The 23,122-nt window shown below is 43.0% G+C and overlaps 1 protein-coding gene across 1 annotated transcript in view; it reads right to left on the bottom strand.

The window, feature by feature from the left end:
• LOC138852841 (uncharacterized) overlaps positions 1-23,122 on the bottom strand; it is a gene marked incomplete at its 3' end in the record, with an annotated part of 1,165,962 nt that overhangs the window by 224,406 nt on the left and 918,434 nt on the right.

The following is a 23,122-nucleotide window of genomic DNA, read 5'->3' as shown; positions in this document are numbered from 1 at the left end:
TCCCTTCACCCCAACCCCTCACCCCACCCATAACCCCAACCCTCACCCTAACCCTCACCCCCCACCCTCACCCCCATCTCCTTTCTTTCCCCTCCCATCACTCCATCCTTCTCTCCGCTCACCTTCCTTCACTTACTCCGCTCCTTATCTATGTAGCCATGTCCCCACCACTCAGACTTACTTCCTAGCCACTCAGACATACACCCTCTTTCTATCCCTAGATACTAAGAAAGACTCCCTCAATCTATCGCTGGCCACTCACATGTACTCCCCCTCTCCATCCACTCAGACATGCTCTCTCATTCTCTCTCTCTCTCTCCATCATCATCGCTCCTCCCGCATTTCTTGGTCCTACAATATCGCCCCAAACCATATGAGCATCATCCCCATCTCCCCCCCCCCCTTCACCCTCTCCTCTCCCCTCTCATCTCCTCTCTCTTCCCCCTCTTCTTCCTCTTGCCTCCTCTCCTCGTGGGCCGCACAGTGGAGGTTGTGGTGCTGGCGGAGGAAGGAGGGGTCAAACTCAGGAATGGAGGGAGGGAGGGAGGGAGAAAATACCTCATCTCGAGATTTCAGCCTTGTTATGCTACCAGGGAGGTAGGGAGGGAGGAGAAAGAGGGAAGGAAGGAAGGGGAAACAGGGAGACAATGAGGTAGAGATAGAGAGGGTGAAGGGATGATGTCAGGAAGCCGCAATCACCTCACTGATAATGTGATCTTTGTATTGCATCAGACCACCTCCCCCCTCCTTCAACTACTTCCCCCCAATCCCCCCACACCCTCTCCTACTCCAACGCACACGCGCGCACACGCGCACACACGCACGCACACACACACACACACACACAAACGCGCGCGCGCGTACGGGGTCCCACAGGGGTCAGTCCTAGGACCAGTGCTATTTTTGGTATATGTGAATGATATGACGGAAAGGATAGACTCAGAAGTATCCTTGTTTGCAGATGATGTGAAGTTAACGAGGAGAATTAAATCAGATGAGGACCAAGCAGGACTACAATGAGACCTGGACAGGCTGGAAGCCTGATCCAGCAACTGGTTACTCGAATTTAACCCCGCCAAATGCAAAGTCATGAAGATCGGGGAAGGACAAAGAAGACCGCAGACAGAGTATAGGCTAGGTGGCCAAAGACTGCAAACCTCGCTCAAGGAGAAGGATCTTGGGGTGAGTATAATACCAAGCACGTCTCCTGAAGCGCACGTCAACCAGATAACTGCTGCAGCATATGGGCGCCTGGCAAACCTGAGAATAGGGTTCCGATACCTCAGTAAGGAATCGTTCAAGACTCTATACACCGTGTACGTCAGGCCCATACTGGAGTATGCAGTACCAGTTTGGAACCCGCACCTGGTCAAGCACGTCAAGAAATTAGAGAAAGTGCAAAGGTTTGCAACAATTCTAGTTCCAGAGCTAAAGGGACAGGAAGATTAAGGGAGACATGATAACGACATACAAAATACTGCGTTGAATTGACAAGGTGGACAGAGATAGGATGTTCCAGAGATGGGACACAGAAACAAGGGGTCACAATTGGAAGTTGAAGACTCAGATGAGTCAGATGTTAGGAAGTACTTCTTTAGTCATAGAGTTGTCAGGAAGTGGAATAGTCTGGCAAGTGATGTAGTGGAGGCAGGAACAATACATAGTTGCAAGACGAGATATGATCACGCTCATGGAGCAGGGAGAGAGAGGACCTAGTAGCGACCAGTGAAGAGGCGGGGCCAGGAGCTATGTCTCGACCCCTGCAACCACAAATAGGTGAGTACACACACACACAGACACACACACACACACACACACACACACACACACACGGACAGACATACACACGCATGCACATACAACAGGCCTAGTGTCTAATCGACATGTGCCTAGGACCAAATGGTAACACACACACACACACACAGAGACACACACACACAGACACACACACACACACACACACACACACACACACACACACACACACACACACACACACACACACACCACAATCTTCAACACATCCCTGGAAACTGGGCAACTACCTGAGGTATGGAAGACGGCAAATATAGTTCCCATTTTTAAAAAAGGAGACAGAAAAGAGGCACTAAACTATAGACCTGTGTCATTGACGTGTATAGTATGCAAAATTATGGAGAAGATTATCAGGAGGAGAGTGGTGGAACACCTGGAACGGAACAGGAGTATAAATGCCAACCAGCACGGATTCACGGAAGGCAAATCCTGTGTCACAAACCTTCTGGAGTTTTATGATAAAATAACAGAAGTAAGACACGAGAGAGAGGGGTGGGTTGATTGCATCTTCTTGGACTGCAAGAAGGCCTTTGACACAGTTCCTCACAAGAGATTAGTGCAGAAGCTAGAGCATCAGGCGCATATAACAGGAAGGGCACTGCAATGGATCAGAGAATACCTGACAGGGAGGCAACAACGAGTCATGGTACGTAATGATGTATCACAGTGGGCACCTGTGACGAGCGGGGTCCCACAGGGGTCGGTCCTAGGACCAGTGCTATTTTTGGTATATGTGAACGACATGACGGAAGGGTTAGACTCAGAAGTGTCCCTGTTTGCAGATGATGTGAAGTTAATGAGGAGAATTAAATCTGATGAGGACCAGGCAGGACTTCAAAGAGACCTGGACAGACTGGACACCTGGTCCAGCAAATGGCTTCTCGAATTTAATCCTGCCAAATGCAAAGTTATGAAGATAGGGGAAGGGCACAGAAGACCACAGACAGAGTATAGGCTAGGTGGCCAAAGACTGCAAACCTCACTCAAGGAGAAAGATCTTGGGGTGAGTATAACACCGAGCATGTCTCCGGAAGCACACATCAATCAGATAACTGCTGCAGCATATGGGCGCCTGGCAAACCTGAGAACAGCATTCCGATACCTTAGTAAGGAATCATTCAAGACACTGTACACCGTGTATGTCAGGCCCATACTGGAGTATGCAGCACCTGTTTGGAACCCACACTTGATAAAGCACGTCAAGAAACTAGAGAAAGTACAAAGGTTTGCGACAAGGTTAGTTCCAGAGCTAAGGGGAATGTCCTATGAAGAAAGATTAAGGGAAATCGGCCTGACGACACTGGAGGACAGGAGGGTCAGGGGAGACATGATAACGACATATAAAATACTGCGTGGAATAGACAAGGCGGACAAAGACAGGATGTTCCAGGGAGGGGACACAGAAACAAGAGGCCACAATTGGAAGTTGAAGACACAAATGAGTCAGAGAGATAGTAGGAAGTATTTCTTCAGTCATAGAGTTGTAAGGCAGTGGAATAGCCTAGAAAATGACGTAGTGGAGGCAGGAACCATACACAGTTTTAAGACGAGGTTTGATAAAGCTCATGGAGCGGGGAGAGAGAGGGTCTAGTAGCAACCGGTGAAGAGGCGGGGCCAGGAGCTAGGACTCGACCCCTGCAACCACAAATAGGTGAGTACAAATAGGTGAGTACACACACACACACACACACACACACAGACACACACACACACAGACACACACAGACACACACACACACACACACACACACACACACACACACACACACACACACACATGACCCAGGTGGCAAATTTTCGGAGAATTGGGTGGTTCACAAAGAAAAGGAATCGGCCTCTCAAAGTAATTTTCAAGGCAGAATCAACCCGAACCATGATCCTGCAGGAGAAAGCACGGCTGAGAGGCAAGCAGGAGTTCCGGAGTGTGTACCTCGACCGAGACAGAACACAGGACGAAAGGAAGACAATGAAAGAGAGAGTTCAAAAACGAAAGGAGAAATGGGAGGAAATGAAAAAGGAGAGCAGAATAACCCAGGATCAAATGGAAGGACAAGCGCACCCCCCAGAAACACCTGCAGAAGGACTCCAGCCACGACACCCCCAAGGCAACTGAACATTCCAAACCAACCATCACACACCGATCCCTCTGTTTCCACCCCCCGCACCACAGTTACAGTATTAGAACAGAAGTTGAAGGTTTGGTACACAAATGCAGATGGATTAACGAATAAACATGAGGAATGGCAAGAAAGAATCAATGAGAAGTCCCCAGACATCATAGCAGTTACAGAAACAAAACTCATGGAGACAATAACAGATGCAATCTTCCCACCAGGATACCAGATCATGAGGAAAGATAGAAGGGGTAGGGGGGGAGGTGGGGTTGCTCTGCTCGTAAAAAACAGATGGAAATTCGAGAAAATGGAAGGAATAGATGAGACAGGAGAAAGAGACTACATAGCAGGTACACTTCAGTCTGGGGAACACAAAGTGGTCATTGCAGTGATGTATAATCCACCACAGAACTGCAGGAGGCCAAGAGAGGAATATGAAGAGAGCAACAGAGCAATGGTGGACACACTTGCTGAGGTGGCAAGAAGAGCTCACTCCAGCAGAGCAAAGTTGCTGGTTATGGGGGATTTCAACCACAGGGAGATTGACTGGGAAAACCTGGAGCCACATGGGGGTCCCGAAACATGGAGAGCCAGGATGTTGGACGTGGTGCTGGAAAACCTCATGCACCAACATGTTAAGGACACTACCAGAGTGAGAGGGGAGGATGAACCAGCAAGATTGGACCTTGTGTTCACCCTGGGCAGCTCAGACATTGAGGACATCAAGTATGAGAGTCCCCTAGGAGCTAGCGACCACGTGGTTCTGTGCTTTGAATACATAGTAGAGCTGCAAGTGGAGAGAATAACAGGAGTAGAATGGGAAAAGCCTGACTATAAAAGAGGGGACTACATAGGGTTGAAGAACTTCATGCGGGAGGTCCAGTGGGACAGAGAACTGGCAGGAAAGCCAGTAAATGAAATGATGGAATATGTAGCAACAAAATGCAAGGAGGCAGTGGAAAGGTTCATTCCCAAGGGCAACAGTAACAACGGGAAGACCAGAACAAGCCCCTGGTTTACCCGACGGTGTAAGGAGGCAAAAACAAAGTGCAATAGAGAATGGAAAAAGTACAGAAGGCAGAGAACACACGAAAATAGGGAGATCAGTCGCAGAGCCAGGAATGAGTACGCACAGGTAAGGAGGGAGGCCCAGCGACAGTATGAAAATGACATAGCATCGAGAATCAAGACTGACCCGAAACTGTTGTATAGCCACATCAGGAGGAAGACAACAGTCAAAGACCAGGTGATCAGATTAAGGACAGAAGGTGGAGAACTCACAAGAAATGATCAGGAGGTATGTGAGGAGCTGAACAGGAGATTTAAGGAAGTTTTTACAGTAGAGACAGGAAGGGCTGTGGGAAGACAGCACAGAAGGGAACATCAAGAGGGAATATACCAACAAGTGTTGGATGACATACGAACAACTGAGGAGGAGGTGAAGAAGCTCTTAATTGACCTTGACACCTCAAAGGCGATGGGACCGGACAACATCTCCCCATGGGTCCTTAGAGAAGGAGCAGAGATGCTGTGTGTGCCTCTAACCACAATCTTCAACACATCCCTTGAAACTGGGCAACTACCTGAGAAATGGAAGACAGCTAATGTAGTCCCCATATTTAAGAAAGGAAACAGAAACGAGGCACTAAACTACAGACCTGTGTCTCTGACATGTATTGTGTGCAAAGTCATGGAGAAGATTATCAGGAGGAGAGTGGTCGAACACCTGGAAAGGAACAAGATTATAAATGAAAACCAGCATGGGTTCATGGAAGGCAAATCTTGTATCACAAACCTCCTGGAGTTTTATGACAAGGTAACAGAAGTAAGACACGAGAGAGAAGGTTGGGTAGATTGCGTTTTCCTAGACTGCAGGAAGGCCTTTGACACAGTTCCCCACAAGAGATTAGTGCAGAAGCTGGAGGATCAGGCACACATAAAAGGAAGGGCACTGCAATGGATAAGGGAATACCTGACAGGGAGGCAGCAACGAGTCATGGTACGTGAAGAGGTATCACAGTGGGCGCCTGTTACGAGCGGGGTCCCACAGGGGTCAGTTCTAGGACCAGTGCTATTTTTGATATATGTGAACGACATGATGGAAGGAATAGACTCTGAAGTGTCCCTGTTCGCAGATGACGTGAAGTTGATGAGAAGAATTAAATCGGACGAGGATGAGGCAGGACTGCAAAGAGACCTGGAGAGGCTGGACATGTGGTCCAGTAACTGGCTCCTCGAATTCAATCCAGCCAAATGCAAAGTCATGAAGATTGGGGAGGGGCAAAGAAGACCGCAGACAGAATATAGGCTAGGTGGACAAAGACTACAGACCTCACTCAGGGAGAAAGACCTTGGGGTGACCATAACACCGAGTACATCACCGGAGGCACACATCAACCAAATAACCGCTGCAGCATACGGGCGCCTGGCAAACCTGAGAATAGCGTTCCGATACCTCAATAAGGAATCGTTCAAGACACTGTACACTGTGTATGTTAGGCCCATACTGGAGTATGCAGCACCAGTCTGGAACCCACACCTGGTCAAGCACGTCAAGAAGTTAGAGAAAGTACAAAGGTTTGCAACAAGGCTAGTCCCAGAGCTCAAGGGAATGTCGTACGAGGAAAGGTTAAGGGAAATCGGACTGACGACACTGGAGGACAGAAGGGTCAGGGGAGACATGATAACGACATACAAGATACTGCGGGGAATAGACAAGGTGGACAGAGATAGGATGTTCCAGAGAGGGGACACAGGGACAAGGGGTCACAACTGGAAGCTGAAGACTCAGACGAGTCACAGGGACGTTAGGAAGTATTTCTTCAGTCATAGAGTTGTCAGCAAGTGGAATAGCCTAGCAAGTGAAGTAGTGGAGGCAGGAACCATACATAGTTTTAAGAAGAGGTATGACAAAGCTCAGGAAGCAGAGAGAGAGAGGATCCAGTAGCGATCAGTGAAGAGGCGGGGCCAGGAGCTGAGTCTCGACCCCTGCAACCACAATTAGGTGAGTACAATTAGGTGAGTACACACACACACACACACACACCTAACAAGAAGGTTGAAGTCTGCGTCAGTTTCACTGACGAGTGTTGGAACATTATCGGTAAAACACAAAGATTAAACAAAAGAGGATAAAATAACTAGAGATCAAAAGAAGAAAAAAAAACAAATGGAAAAGAAGTCTTTTTTCTCGGTCCGGAAATTAATTTCTGTCAAATCAACTAAGTTCTTATGACAATCACAGAAATTAGTGAAGAAATAAATGGTATTTACGTAGACTTTTAAAAAGTTTCTGAGCCAGTTGGTCCGTGGATGATTAATATGAAAACTGCACAATATGTCGTGAATAACAGGCAAATAATTATGCTGGATGAGACATTTTCTGAGAGGAAAAAGGAACTAATTAAAAGAGGAAGAAAATGGTCTCATGGGGAGATAACACAAGCGGGGTGCCGCAAGGATCTGTATTTGCCCCAATAATATTTTATATTTTAATTTAAATTGACTTACTATAAAGAATAATAAAAAAAACTACAAAAATACCAAACTCTTAAGTTGAATAATTTATAAAAATTACTGTAAATTTTTAAAATTACTGAAAATATTTAAAAAAAAAGATAGATCATGGAATTTATTGTTGATAAATAGTATGTAATAGAAATGGGAGAAAGAAAATTGTAATATTAAGGGGGAAACTGCGACAAAATGATGAAAGTGTTACACAGAGAGAGGAATCTATGAGGTTTTATTAATAAATGTTTTATCACCGGAGTTTTCATATACATATGTCGTGCCGAATAATTAAAAATTGGCAAGTAGCAAGAACTCATTTAAAATTAAGTCCTTTCTAAAATTTTCTCTTATACGTTTAAAGATATATATTTTTTTTCATTTATTTTAATGTAAAAATTAACAATTTTGTACCAAAATAACCTTAGAAAACTTACGTAACCTTATTATAACAAACGCAATTTAATTTAGCCCAATCCAACTTAATAAACAAACACAATGAAATATATTTTTTTCCGTTAGGTTCAGAATGATTTTTGCAAAGTTATTGCATATACAAATTTTCGCTTGCCTTATTCGGCAAGAAGAGCGTTGCTATTTAAGCCAAAATCGCAAAGCAGAAGTCCAGTAGCAAGGTGTGCCTGGATAAGTGAGATGTTCTGAAACATTATTCCGGTTGTCTGGTCTGCTGTGAATCATGAAGCCAGAGCATTCAAGTGGCTGTGTGGCTTCCTGTTCCAGCTCCTGGCCTTATCCCATGTTTCAGATCTGAGGTGGAGGACAGGTGGTTGACGAGTCTGTGGCGACTGTGCAACACAATTTGCTACAGTGAAGCTATCCAACTGTCTAGGCGACTGTGCAACACAATTTGCTACCGTGAGGCTATCCAACTGTCTAGTACTTAGGTAGTATGCAGTTCGTTAGAGTCAGTTTTAACACCAAAGGAGTTAAACTGAAAGTGACTTGGGGCCCAGACGGTTAATTAGCGAGAATAGGTTAGTGAGACGCTAGTTCTCCATTTATATTACAGGAAAATAGTGGAATTATCTGGAGACAAGGAGTTTTCTAAGTTGACGGACAACTGGTAACGAGGTGTAGCAACACAAACAAATCACTTGCACGTTGGTTCACTCGTGAGAACCTCAGATTGTGATGCACTAAAACTGTTGAGTCATGAGAGCTGGGAGAGATCTGTGTGTGTTTATGAAGACTAAAAAAAATGTTAAATATTCTTAAGCTCTTTGTTTTGTAATGAAAACCTAAAAAAAATATATGCAGTGAAATCCGTTTAGTTTTTAAAGCCTCTTATGCATTTTTTCTACTGAACTTAAAGTTTGTTCAGGTTAAAAAACAAAGTTTTTCTGTGAGTCTTACCGCTGGTGAGTTATCACCAGTGGTGCTCATTTCTTGTTTCCTACAAATCATTATTAATCTTTTTGTGTACACTGGCTATTTTTTAAAGTCATGTGCAATTAAGTTTACTAATTTTGTCCTTTTTCGTGGGTGGAACTGCAATATGGGACACTGTGCTCCTCAGTTATTTTTTTAAATAATGCAAAGTAATTGTTGATAATGAGGGATAATTTGGAGGGTAACTGAAAGTGTGGGATCATTTAAAACTGTGTAACCTGGTGTGTGTGTGTGTGTGTGTGTGTGTGTGTGTGTGTGTGTGTGTGTGTGTGTGTGTGTGTGTGTGTGTACTCACCTATTTGTACTCACCTATTTGTGGTTGCAGGGGTCGATTCACATCTCCTGGCCCCGCCTCTTCGCTGATTGCTACTAGGTCCTCTCTCTCCCTGCCCCATGAGCTCTATCATACCTCGCCTTAAAACTATGTATGGTTCCTGCCTCCACTACATCACTTTCTAGTCTATTCCACGGCTTGACTACTCTATGACTGAAGAAATACTTCCTAACATCCCTTTGATTCATCTGAGTCTTCAACTTCCAATTGTGACCTCTTGTGTCTGTGTCCCATCTCTGGAACATCGTCTTTGTCCACCTCGTCTATTCCGCGCAGTATTTTATATGTCGTTATCATGTCTCCCCTGACCCTCCTGTCCTCCAGTGTCGTCAGGCCGATTTCCCTCAACCTTTCTTCATAGGACAATCCCCGTAGCTCTGGGACTAGTCTTGTTGCAAACCTTTGCACTTTCTCTAATTTCTTGACGTGCTTGACTAGGTGTGGATTCCAAACTGGTGCTGCATACTCCAGTATGGGCCTGACGTAGATGGTATACAGAGTCTTAAACGAATCCTTACTGAGGTATCGGAACGCTATCCGTAGGTTTGCCAGGCGCCCGTATACTGCAGCAGTTATCTGATTGATGTGCGCCTCAGGAGATATGCTCGGTGTTATACTCACCCCCAGATCTTTTTCCTTGAGTGAGGTTTGCAGTTTTTGGCCATCTAAACTATATTGTGTCTGCGGTCTTCTTTGCCCTTCCCCAATCTTCATGACTTTGCATTTGGCAGGGTTAAATTCAAGGAGCCAGTTGCTGGACCAGGCTTGTAGCCTGTCCAGGTCTCTTTGTAGTCCTGCCTGATCCTCGTCCGATTTGATTCTTCTCATTAACTTCACATCATCTGCAAACAAGGACACTTCTGAGTCTATCCCTTCCGTTATGTCGTTCACATGTGTGTGTGTGTGTGTGTGTTTTGTGCTGTGCTACCTAGCTGGTCCCTGGCAGGTTTGAGTCTAGACTAAGTTGTGTGGCGTTTTATTTTGATCCTGTGAATGATTGTGAATGCTCGAGGAATAATGTTAATTTATCAACTTGTTGGCACTGTATACCGCCACATTATGATGCCTGGCAGTACTGAAACTGACCAGACAGAACACAGAGAGCAAGTTATGATGCCTGGCACTACTGAAACTGACCAGACAGAACACAGAGAGCAAGTTATGATGCCTGGCACTACTGAAACTGACCAGACAGAACACAGAGAGCAAGTTATGATGCCTGGCACTACTGAAACTGACCAGACAGAACACAGAGAGCAAGTTATGATGCCTGGCACTACTGAAACTGACCAGACAGAACACAGAGAGCAAGTTATGATGCCTGGCACTACTGAAACTGACCAGACAGAACACAGAGAGCAAGTTATGATGCCTGGCACTACTGAAACTGACCAGACAGAACACAGAGAGCAAGTTATGATGCCTGGCAGTACTGAAACTGACCAGACAGAACACAGAGAGCAAGTTATGATGCCTGGCAGTACTGAAACTGACCAGACAGAACACAGAGAGCAAGTTATGATGCCTGGCACTACTGAAACTGACCAGACAGAACCCAGCGAGCAAGTTATGATGCCTGGCACTACTGAAACTGACCAGACAGAACACAGAGAGCAAGTTATGATGCCTGGCACTACTGAAACTGACCAGACAGAACACAGAGAGCAAGTTATGATGCCTGGCACTACTGAAACTGACCAGACATAACACAGAGAGCAAGTTATGATGCCTGGCAGTACTGAAACTGACCAGACAGAACAGAGAGAGCAAGTTATGATGCCTGGCACTACTGAAACTGACCAGACAGAACACAGAGAGCAAGTTATGATGCCTGGCAGTACTGAAACTGACCAGACAGAACACAGAGAGCAAGTTATGATGCCTGGCACTACTGAAACTGACCAGACAGAACACAGAGAGCAAGTTATGATGCCTGGCACTACTGAAACTGACCAGACAGAACCCAGCGAGCAAGTTATGATGCCTGGCACTACTGAAACTGACCAGACAGAACACAGAGAGCAAGTTATGATGCCTGGCACTACTGAAACTGACCAGACAGAACACAGAGAGCAAGTTATGATGCCTGGCACTACTGAAACTGACCAGACAGAACACAGAGAGCAAGTTATGATGCCTGGCACTACTGAAACTAACCAGACAGAACACAGAGAGCAAGTTATGATGCCTGGCACTACTGAAACTGACCAGACAGAACACAGAGAGCAAGTTATGATGCCTGGCACTACTGAAACTGACCAGACAGAACACAGAGAGCAAGTTATGATGCCTGGCAGTACTGAAACTGACCAGACAGAACACAGAGAGCAAGTTATGATGCCTGGCAGTACTGAAACTGACCAGACAGAACACAGAGAGCAAGTTATGATGCCTGGCACTACTGAAACTGACCAGACAGAACACAGAGAGCAAGTTATGATGCCTGGCACTACTGAAACTGACCAGACAGAACACAGAGAGCAAGTTATGATGCCTGGCACTACTGAAACTGACCAGACAGAACACAGAGAGCAAGTTATGATGCCTGGCACTACTGAAACTGACCAGACAGAACACAGAGAGCAAGTTATGATGCCTGGCACTACTGAAACTGACCAGACAGAACACAGAGAGCAAGTTATGATGCCTGGCAGTACTGAAACTGACCAGACAGAACACAGAGAGCAAGTCATGATGCCTGGCACTACTGAAACTGACCAGACAGAACACAGAGAGCAAGTCATGATGCCTGGCACTACTGAAACTGACCAGACAGAACACAGAGAGCAAGTTATGATGCCTGGCACTACTGAAACTGACCAGACAGAACACAGAGAGCAAGTTATGATGCCTGGCACTACTGAAACTGACCAGACAGAACACAGAGAGCAAGTTATGATGCCTGGCACTACTGAAACTGACCAGACAGAACACAGAGAGCAAGTTATGATGCCTGGCAGTACTGAAACTGACCAGACAGAACACAGAGAGCAAGTTATGATGCCTGGCACTACTGAAACTGACCAGACAGAACACAGAGAGCAAGTTATGATGCCTGGCAGTACTGAAACTGACCAGACAGAACACAGAGAGCAAGTTATGATGCCTGGCACTACTGAAACTGACCAGACAGAACACAGAGAGCAAGTTATGATGCCTGGCAGTACTGAAACTGACCAGACAGAACACAGAGAGCAAGTTATGATGCCTGGCACTACTGAAACTGACCAGACAGAACACAGAGAGCAAGTTATGATGCCTGGCACTACTGAAACTGACCAGACAGAACACAGAGAGCAAGTTATGATGCCTGGCACTACTGAAACTGACCAGACAGAACACAGAGAGCAAGTTATGATGCCTGGCACTACTGAAACTGACCAGACAGAACACAGAGAGAGCAAGTTATGATGCCTGGCACTACTGAAACTGACCAGACAGAACACAGAGAGCAAGTTATGATGCCTAGCACTACTGAAACTGACCAGACAGAACACAGAGAGCAAGTTATGATGCCTGGCACTACTGAAACTGACCAGACAGAACACAGAGAGCAAGTTATGATGCCTGGCACTACTGAAACTGACCAGACAGAACACAGAGAGCAAGTTATGATGCCTGGCACTACTGAAACTGACCAGACAGAACACAGAGAGCAAGTTATGATGCCTGGCAGTACTGAAACTGACCAGACAGAACACAGAGAGCAAGTTATGATGCCTGGCACTACTGAAACTGACCAGACAGAACACAGAGAGCAAGTTATGATGCCTGGCACTACTGAAACTGACCAGACAGAACACAGAGAGCAAGTTATGATGCCTGGCACTACTGAAACTGACCAGACAGAACACAGAGAGCAAGTTATGATGCCTGGCACTACTGAAACTGACCAGACAGAACACAGAGAGCAAGTTATGATGCCTGGCACTACTGAAACTGACCAGACAGAACACAGAGAGCAAGTTATGATGCCTGGCACTACTGAAACTGACCAGACAGAACACAGAGAGCAAGTTATGATGCCTGGCACTACTGAAACTGACCAGACAGAACACAGAGAGCAAGTCATGATGCCTGGCACTACTGAAACTGACCAGACAGAACACAGAGAGCAAGTTATGATGCCTGGCACTACTGAAACTGACCAGACAGAACACAGAGAGCAAGTTATGATGCCTGGCACTACTGAAACTGACCAGACAGAACACAGAGCAAGTTATGATGCCTGGCACTACTGAAACTGACCAGACAGAACCCAGCGAGCAAGTCATGATGCCTGGCACTACTGAAACTGACCAGACAGAACACAGAGAGCAAGTCATGATGCCTGGCAGTACTGAAACTGACCAGACAGAACACAGAGAGCAAGTCATGATGCCTGGCACTACTGAAACTGACCAGACAGAACACAGAGAGCAAGTCATGATGCCTGGCACTACTGAAACTGACCAGACAGAACACAGAGAGCAAGTCTCGATGCCTGGTAGTACTGAAATTGACCAGGTATTGAACTCGGAGAGTGGTTATTAGGTTCCTTGGAAGAAAAGTTGTATGTTGAATAAGACACTATATGAGGAACTCGAACTGAAGAAGCAGGGAAGATAATACATTTTTGCGTTATAAATTATGTGTATATTTAAAGTATGACTTCCAGTTAACTATTAAAGGATTCTGTCCCCGAACGCTTGAGCTCACGACCCAAAGTTCATCGAAGCAGCCACGCAGTGGTACACCCTTGCAGGCTCTTCAAGCAGACCAGCTCCTTCCAGTGAGCACAGTCCCACTAGGACAAACCGAAAAAAAAGTCAACACAATGCTCGACAACGCTTCTGGAAAAGACAAAGCTCGTTTTAGAGGTAAAGAAACCATATTAAGATTTCTTTTCAGCCGTTCTCAATTCGTCTCTGGGCACTCGACTCGAAACACAGGCCATTCGGATCGGTGTTGCTCTTCGCCTTGCCGCCCCCATACTCACCGAACATACGTGCATTTGCGGCAGGGCGTTGGCTCATCAATTCGGACTACATAAGCTAGTCTGTCATGCATTAGAAGGGAAGTATACCAGATATGAGGAGGTCAACGACATTTTCAAGAGAAGTTTCGCCACAATCCATTCCCCAGCAGAACGAGAATCTCAAGTATTGGCGTCTGACGGAAGTCAAAAGCATCCAGATGGGGTCACGATGCTACTCTGGAAGGATGGTATGTAGACTGCATGGGATTACACCTGTGCCTCTACGTTGGCTGACACCTACTTGCCATACTCCGAAGCCTGCCGGATCAACAAATACAGTGGGTTGCCATCTTGGTATAACTTCATCCCAGTAGGGTCGGAGACTCTTAGGGCATGGGACAATGTGCTATAAAATTCCTGAAAGGTTTAGGTGAAAAACTCATCACGGAAACCGGGGACCCCAGAGCGGCCAGCTTCCTTTTTCAGAGACTCAATGCTGCGATCCAGAGGGGGGTAAATGCCTGCAGCATTCTGGACCCACCGCTTGGGAGCAAGGTGAAGTATCTGAGATGTACGCCCTGAGATGTTTATGTTGTTCTCTTTCCAATTGTGTATTGAATCATTTACCAAACTGCGACAGGCCAGGGTTCGACCCTACGACACATTGTCCCGCCTGAAGAGACAACACAAAGTACATGTCACCTTATCCATTCGGCCATCGATCCTACAAACAACATGAGCGTAGCGAACTAGGATTGTTTCATGTTGCGAGGACACTCGTGGCAATGGATGCTCAAGGATTAATTTCAGCCTATTCCTGTTTGAATACCCGTCTCAACAAGCAGTCTATATAGCAATGAAACCACGGAACAAGTGAAACTGAATCATTTACCAAACTGCGGCAGGCCAGGGTTCAACCCCACGTACTTTGTGTTGTCTCTTCAGGCGGAACAATGTGTCGTGGGGTCGAACCCTGGCCAGCCTGGTAAATAAATATATGTACATTATGCAAATATTGCAAACCAAGCGATACAGGATGCAAAACAATTTCTACTCCCCCCCCCTGTGGTTGTTTTGCATTATATATATATATATATATATATATATATATATATATATATATATATATATATATATATATATATATATATAGATATATATATGCACTCTGAAGGAGGGGTGGTAATGTTGCAGTTTAAAAACTGTAGTGTAAAGCACCCTTCTGGCAAGACAGTGATGGAGTGAATGATGGTGAAAGTTTTTCTTTTTCGGGCCACCCTGCCCTGGTGGGAATCGGCCAGTGTGATAATAAAAAAAAAAATAAAAAAATAATATATGCAATAAGATCACAGTAAACAGGTGATTTCAAAATATGCAAAACAACCACTCTGAAAGAATAGGGAAATTCCAAGCGCTTTCGTGACTACTCACATTATCAAGGAAGCTTGGAATTTCCCTAGTCTTTCAGAGTGGTTGTTTTGCATATATATATATATATATATATATATATATATATATATATATATATATATATATATATATATGTATGTATGTATGTCGTGCCGAATGTAAAACTTGCGATCTTGGCTTAAATAGCAACGCTCATCTTGCCATTTAAGACAAGCGAAAATTTGTGCATGCAATAATTTCGCAAAAATCATCTTGAACCTAACGAAAAAAAATATATTTCACTGTGTTTGTTTAGCATTAAATTATTGTAAACGTATCTAAAATATATTTTGTTGTATTAGGCTAAAATAAATTGCGCTTGTTATTATAAGGTTAGGTAAGTTTTCTAAGATTCTTTTGGTGCAAAATTAAAATTTTTACATTAACATTAATGAAAAAAATGTATCTTTAAACGTATAAGAGAAAATTTTAGAAAGGACTTAATTTTAAATGAGTTCTTGCTAATTGACCAGTTTTACATATTAGGCACGACATTTTTTATATATATATTTATATATATATATATATATATATATTATATATATATATATATATATATATATATATATATATATATATATTAATATATATATTTATATATATATATATATATATATATATATATATATATATATATACATTATTTATATATATATTGTTATATATATATTTATCTATATACATTATTTATATATATATATATATATATAAATATAGATATATATATTTATATATATATATATACATATATATATATATATATATATATATATATATATATATATATATATATATATATATATATATATATATATATATATATATATATATATATATAACTTCTGAATGCTTATTTAATCGGTTTTATACAGTTCATTCCCGAAACTGATTTGCACTACGTCGCAGTACAGAGCTTCGCCTTCACTGTTGCAGGTGTCACTAATATATTGACTAATGATGTTAGGTTAGGTTATTGATTCACATGCATACACTATGTAGAAGATGGTGGCGGTGGTGATGGTTTTGAGGATGGTGATGTGATAATGGTGGTAGTTTGGTGGTGGTGATGGTGGCAGTCGTGATGGTGGCGGTGGTGATGGTTTTGAGGATGGTGTGGTGATAATGGTGGTAGTTTGGTGGTGGTGATGGTGGCAGTCGTGATGGTGGCGGTGGTGATGGTTTTGAGGATGGTGATAATGGTGGTAGTTTGGTGGTGGTGATAACGGCGGTGGTATGGTGGTTTTGAGGATGGTGGTGTGGTGGTTTTGAGGATGGTGGTGTGGTGGTTTTGAGGATGGTGGTGTGGTGGTTTTGAGGATGGTGGTGTGGTGATAATGGTGGTGGTTTAGAGGTGATTGCGGCGGTGGTGTGGTGGTTTTGAGGATGGTGGTGTGGTGGTTTTGAGGATGGTGGTATGGTGGTTTTGAGGATGGTGGTATGGTGGTTTTGAGGATGGTGGTGTGGTGGTTTTGAGGATGGTGGTGTGGTGGTTTTGAGGATGGTGGTGTGGTGGTTTTGAGGATGGTGGTGTGGTGATAATGGTGGTGGTTTAGAGGTGATTGCGGCGGTGGTGTGGTGGTTTTGAGGATGGTGGTGTGGTGATAATGGTGGTAATTTGGAAGTGGTGGTAATTTGGAAGTGGTGGTGGTTGATCATACCATCAAAGGTTTTTTGTCTATAACTTCAAAATGCCTTCTTCACTCATCCTCCCATTTTAAACCCTGGTCGTGGGTACCTAGGTGAAGGCTCCCAGTGTGACTCACATGTGCTGGTGTTCTCTGCACAGTTTTATATACACCATTTTCGAAATTGATTTCCACTGGATCGCCGTACAGGACTCCGAATTCACAATTTCCGGTATCGACGACACATTGACTAATGTTGTTATAGGTTACAGATTCGTATATACACACATATATACACACGCACCTGATAGTGGCGGTGGTGGTGGTGATTGTTTTGAGGATAGTGTTGATAGTGGTGGTAGTGATAGTGGCGGTGGTGGTGGTGATTGTTTTGAGGATGGTGTTGATAGTGGTGGTAGTGATAGTGGCGGTGGTGGTGGTGATTGTTTTGAGGATGTTCATAGTGGTGGTAGTGATAGTGGCGGTGGTGGTGGTGATTGTTTTGAGGATGTTGATAGTGGTGGTAGTGATAGTGGCGGTGGTGGTGGTGATTGTTTTGAGGATGTTGATAGTGGTGGTAGTGATAGTGGCGGTGGTGGTGGTGATTGTTTTGAGGATGTTGATAGTGGTGGTAGTGATAGTGGCGGTGGTGGTGGTGATTGTTTTGAGGATGTTGATAGTGGTGGTAGTGATAGTGGCGGTGGTGGTGGTGATTGTTTTGAGGATGTTGATAGTGGTGGTAGTGATAGTGGCGGTGGTGGTGGTGATTGTTTTGAGGATGTTGATAGTGGTGGTAGTGATAGTGGCGGTGGTGGTGGTGATTGTTTTGAGGATGTTGATAGTGGTGGTAGTGATAGTGGCGGTGGTGGTGGTGATTGTTTTGAGGATGGTGTTGATAGTGGTGGTAGTGATAGTGGCGGTGGTGGTGGTGATTGTTTTGAGGATGTTGATAGTGGTGGTAGTGATAGTGGTGGTGGTGATTGTTTTGAGGATGTTGATAGTGGTGGTAGTGATAGTGGCGGTGGTGGTGGTGATTGTTTTGAGGATGGTGTTGATAGTGGTGGTAGTGATAGTGGAGGTGGTGGTGGTGATTGTTTTGAGGATGGTGTTGATAGTGGTGGTAGTGATAGTGGAGGTGGTGGTGGTGATTGTTTTGAGGATGGTGTTGATAGTGGTGGTAGTGATAGTGGAGGTGGGGATAGTGGAGGTATAGTGGTGGTGGTGATAGTGGAGGTGGTGATAGTGGAGGTGGTGATAGTGGAGGTGGTGATAGTGGAGGTGGTGATAGTGGTGGTGAAAGTGGTGGCGATAGTGGTGGTGATAGTGGTGGTGATAGTGGAGGTGGCGATAGTGGAGGTGGAGATAGTGGAGGTGGCGATAGTGGTGGCGATAGTGGTGGTAATAGTGGTGGGTGACAGTGGTGATGGTGAATATTGGTAATAATTTTGGTGGTGACAGTGGTGGTGGTGGTGGTGACAGTGGAGGTGGCGATAGTGGTGGCGATAGTGGTGGTGATAGTGGTGGTGATAGTGGAGGTGGTGGGTGACAGAGGTGATGGTGAATAGTGGTGGTGATAATGGTGGTGGTGGTGGTGAATAGTGATAGTGGTGGTGGTGACAGTGGTGGGGGTGATGGTGAGTGACAGTGGTGGTGGTGATAGTGGTGGTGGTTTGGTGGTGAAGGGAAGTGTCAGTAGTGTTGACAGACATATTTGCAAACGTATGCATCAACACGATATACATAAATTTTATATACATACCTTACATATACATACATAACATACATACGTACACACATACATATACACACATATATACATACACATGTGTACACACACATTACATATATATATATATATATATATATATATATATATATATATATATATATATATATATATATATATATATATATACACAGGATCTGTAACTCGACCCCTGCAACAACAACTAGGTGAGTACATACAGAACAAAAAAGGCACAATACCATGACTAGAACAATACACAAATAATACACACATAGGAGACAGGAGCTGTAACTTTGCAAATGGTCTAAGTCGGTCTGAAACGTTGTCGTAAGCTCCTCTCTATGTCCGGGTTATATTTGCATACATACATATTTGCATAATTAACATATATATATATATATATATATATATATATATATATATATATATATATATATATATATAGTACATGTAGTGGATGTAGTGCAGATGACAAGAAACAGATGATTGCTGATGTTATGAATGAAAAGAAGTTGGATGTCCTGGCCCTAAGCGAAACAAAGCTGAAGGGGGTAGGGAAGTTTCGGTGGGGGGAAATAAATGGGATTAAATCTGGAGTATCTGAGAGAGTTAGAGCAAAGGAAGGGGTAGCAGTAATGTTGAATGATCAGTTATGGAAGGAGAAAAGAGAATATGAATGTGTAAATGCAAGAATTATGTGGATTAAAGTAAAGGTTGGATGCGAGAAGTGGGTCATAATAAGCGTGTATGCACCTGGAGAAGAGAGGAATGCAGAGGAGAGAGAGAGATTTTGGGAGATGTTAAGTGAATGTATAGGAGCCTTTGAACCAAGTGAGAGAGTAATTGTGGTATGGGACCTGAATGCTAAAGTAGGAGAAACTTTTAGAGAGGGTGTGGTAGGTAAGTTTGGGGTGCCAGGTGTAAATGATAATGGAAGCCCTTTGATTGAACTTTGTATAGAAAGGGGTTTAGTTATAGGTAATACATATTTTAAGAAAAAGAGGATAAGTAAGTATACAAGATATGATGTAGGGAGAAATGACAGTAGTTTGTTGGATTATGTATTGGTAGATAAAAGACTGCTGAGTATACTTCAGGATGTACATGTTTATAGAGGGGCCACAGATATATCAGATCACTTTCTAGTTGTAGCTACACTGAGAGTAAAAGGTAGATGGGATACAAGGAGAATAGAAGCATCAGGGAAGACAGAGGTGAAGGTTTATAAACTAAAAGAGGAGGCAGTTAAGGAAAGATATAAACAGCTATTGGAGGATAGATGGGCTAATGAGAGCATAGGCAATGGGGTCGAAGAGGTATGGGGTAGGTTTAAAAATGTAGTGTTAGAGTGTTCAGCAGAAGTTTGTGGTTACAGGAAAGTGGGTGCGGGAGGGAAGAGGAGCGATTGGTGGAATGATGATATAAAGAGAGTAGTAAGGGAGAAAAAGTTAGCATATGAGAAGTTTTTACAAAGTAGAAGTGATGCAAGGAGGGAAGAGTATATGGAGAAAAAGAGAGAAGTTAAGAGAGTGGTGAAGCAATGTAAAAAGAGAGCAAATGAGAGAGTGGGTGAGATGTTATCAACAAATTTTGTTGAAAATAAGAAAAAGTTTTGGAGTGAGATTAACAAGTTAAGGAAGCCTAGAGAACAAATGGATTTGTCAGTTAAAAATAGGAGAGGAGAGTTATTAAATGGAGAGTTAGAGGTATTGGGAAGATGGAGGGAATATTTTGAGGAATTGTTAAATGTTGATGAAGATAGGGAAGCTGTGATTTCGTGTATAGGGCAAGGAGGAATAACATCTTGTAGGAGTGAGGAAGAGCCAGTTGTGAGTGTGGGGGAAGTTCGTGAGGCAGTAGGTAAAATGAAAGGAGGTAAGGCAGCCGGGATTGATGGGATAAAGATAGAAATGTTAAAAGCAGGTGGGGATATAGTTTTGGAGTGGTAGGTGCAATTATTTAATAAATGTATGGAAGAGGGTACGGTACCTAGGGATTGGCAGAGAGCATGCATAGTTCCTTTGTATAAAGGCAAAGGGGACAAAAGAGAGTGCAAAAATTATAGGGGGATAAGTCTGTTGAGTATACCTGGTAAAGTGTATGGTAGAGTTATTATTGAAAGAATTAACAGTAAGACGGAGAATAGGATAGCAGATGAACAAGGAGGCTTTAGGAAAGGTAGGGGGTGTGTGGACCAGGTGTTTACAGTGAAACATATAAGTGAACAGTATTTAGATAAGGCTAAAGAGGTCTTTGTGGCATTTATGGATTTGGAAAAGGCGTATGACAGGGTGGATAGGGGGGCAATGTGGCAGATATTGCAGGTGTATGGTGTAGGAGGTAGGTTACTGAAAGCAGTGAAGAGTTTTTACGAGGATAGTGAGGCTCAAGTTAGAGTATATAGGAAAGAGGAAAATTATTTCCCAGTAAAAGTAGGCCTTAGACAAGGATGTGTGATGTCACCGTGGTTGTTTAATATATTTATAGATGGGGTTGTAAGAGAAGTAAATGCGAGGGTCTTGACAAGAGGCGTGGAGTTAAAAGATAAAGAATCACACATAAAGTGGGAGTTGTCACAGTTGCTCTTTGCTGATAACACTGTGCTCTTGGGAGATTCTGAAGAGAAGTTGCAGAGATTGGTGGATGAATTTGGTAGGGTGTGCAAAAGAAGAAAATTAAAAGTGAATACAGGAAAGAGTAAGGTTATGAGGATAAAAATATTAGGTGATGAAAGATTGGATATCAGATTGGAGGGAGAGAGTATGGAGGAGGTGAATGTATTCAGATATTTGGGAGTGGACGTGTCAGCGGATGGGTCTATGAAAGATGAGGTGAATCATAGAACTGATGAGGGGAAAAGGGTGAGTGGTGCACTTAGGAGTCTGTGGAGACAAAGAACTTTGTCCTCGGAAGGAAAGAGGGTAATGTATGAGAGTATAATTTTACCAACGCTCTTATATGGGTGTGAAGCATGGGTGATGAATGTTGCAGCGAGGAGAAGGCTGGAGGCAGTGGAGATGTCATGTCTGAGGGCAATGTGTGGTGTGAATATAATGCAGAGAATTCGTAGTTTGGAAGTTAAGAGGAGGTGCGGGATTACCAAAACTGTTGTCCAGAGGGCTGAGGAAGGGTTGTTGAGGTGGTTCGGACATGTAGAGAGAATGGAGCGAAACAGAATGACTTCAAGAGTGTATCAGTCTGTAGTGGAAGGAAGGCGGGGTAGGGGTCGGCCTAGGAAAGGCTGGAGGGAGGGGGTAAAGGAGGTTTTGTGTGCGAGGGGCTTGGACTTCCAGCAGTGAGCGTGTTTGATAGGAGTGAATGGAGACGAATGGTTTTTAATACTTGACGTGCTGTTGGAGTGTGAGCAAAATAACATTTATGATGGGATTCAGGGAAATCGGCAGGCCGGACTTTAGTCCTGGAGATGGGAAATACAGTGCCTGCACTCTGAAGGAGGGGTGTTAATGTTGCAGTTTAAAAACTGTAGTGTAAAGCACCCTTCTGGCAAGACAGTGATGGAGTGAATGATGGTGAAAGTTTTTCTTTTTCGGGCCACCCTGCCTTGGTGGGAATCGGCCAGTGTGATAATAATATATATATATATATATATATATATATATATATATATATATATATATATATATAAATACTTAAAATACTCACACACATACACCTAAATATGCAAGTGTTTATATACCTGTAAACGTACGTACATGCATAAATAGACCCATGCATATATGCACACATGAATGCTCAAGTGCAGAAAAAACATATGCATGCCTAAATATTTACATTCATACAACTGCACATGCATACGTTTGCACAAGTGTGTGTGTATTATATAATATATATATATATATATATTATATATATATATATATATATATATATATATATATATATATATATATATATATATATATATAATATATATATATATAATATATATATATATATATATATATATATATATATATATATATATATATATATATATATAATATATATATATATATATATATATATATATATATATATATATATATATAATATATATATATAATATATATATATATATATATATATATATATATATATATATATATATATATATATATATATATATATATATATATATAATATATATATAATATATATATA

This window comes from Cherax quadricarinatus, chromosome 17 (genome assembly GCF_038502225.1).
Source record: "Cherax quadricarinatus isolate ZL_2023a chromosome 17, ASM3850222v1, whole genome shotgun sequence".
Taxonomy (NCBI): Eukaryota; Metazoa; Arthropoda; class Malacostraca; order Decapoda; family Parastacidae; genus Cherax; species Cherax quadricarinatus.
This window is presented reverse-complemented; position numbering and strand designations above follow the sequence as displayed.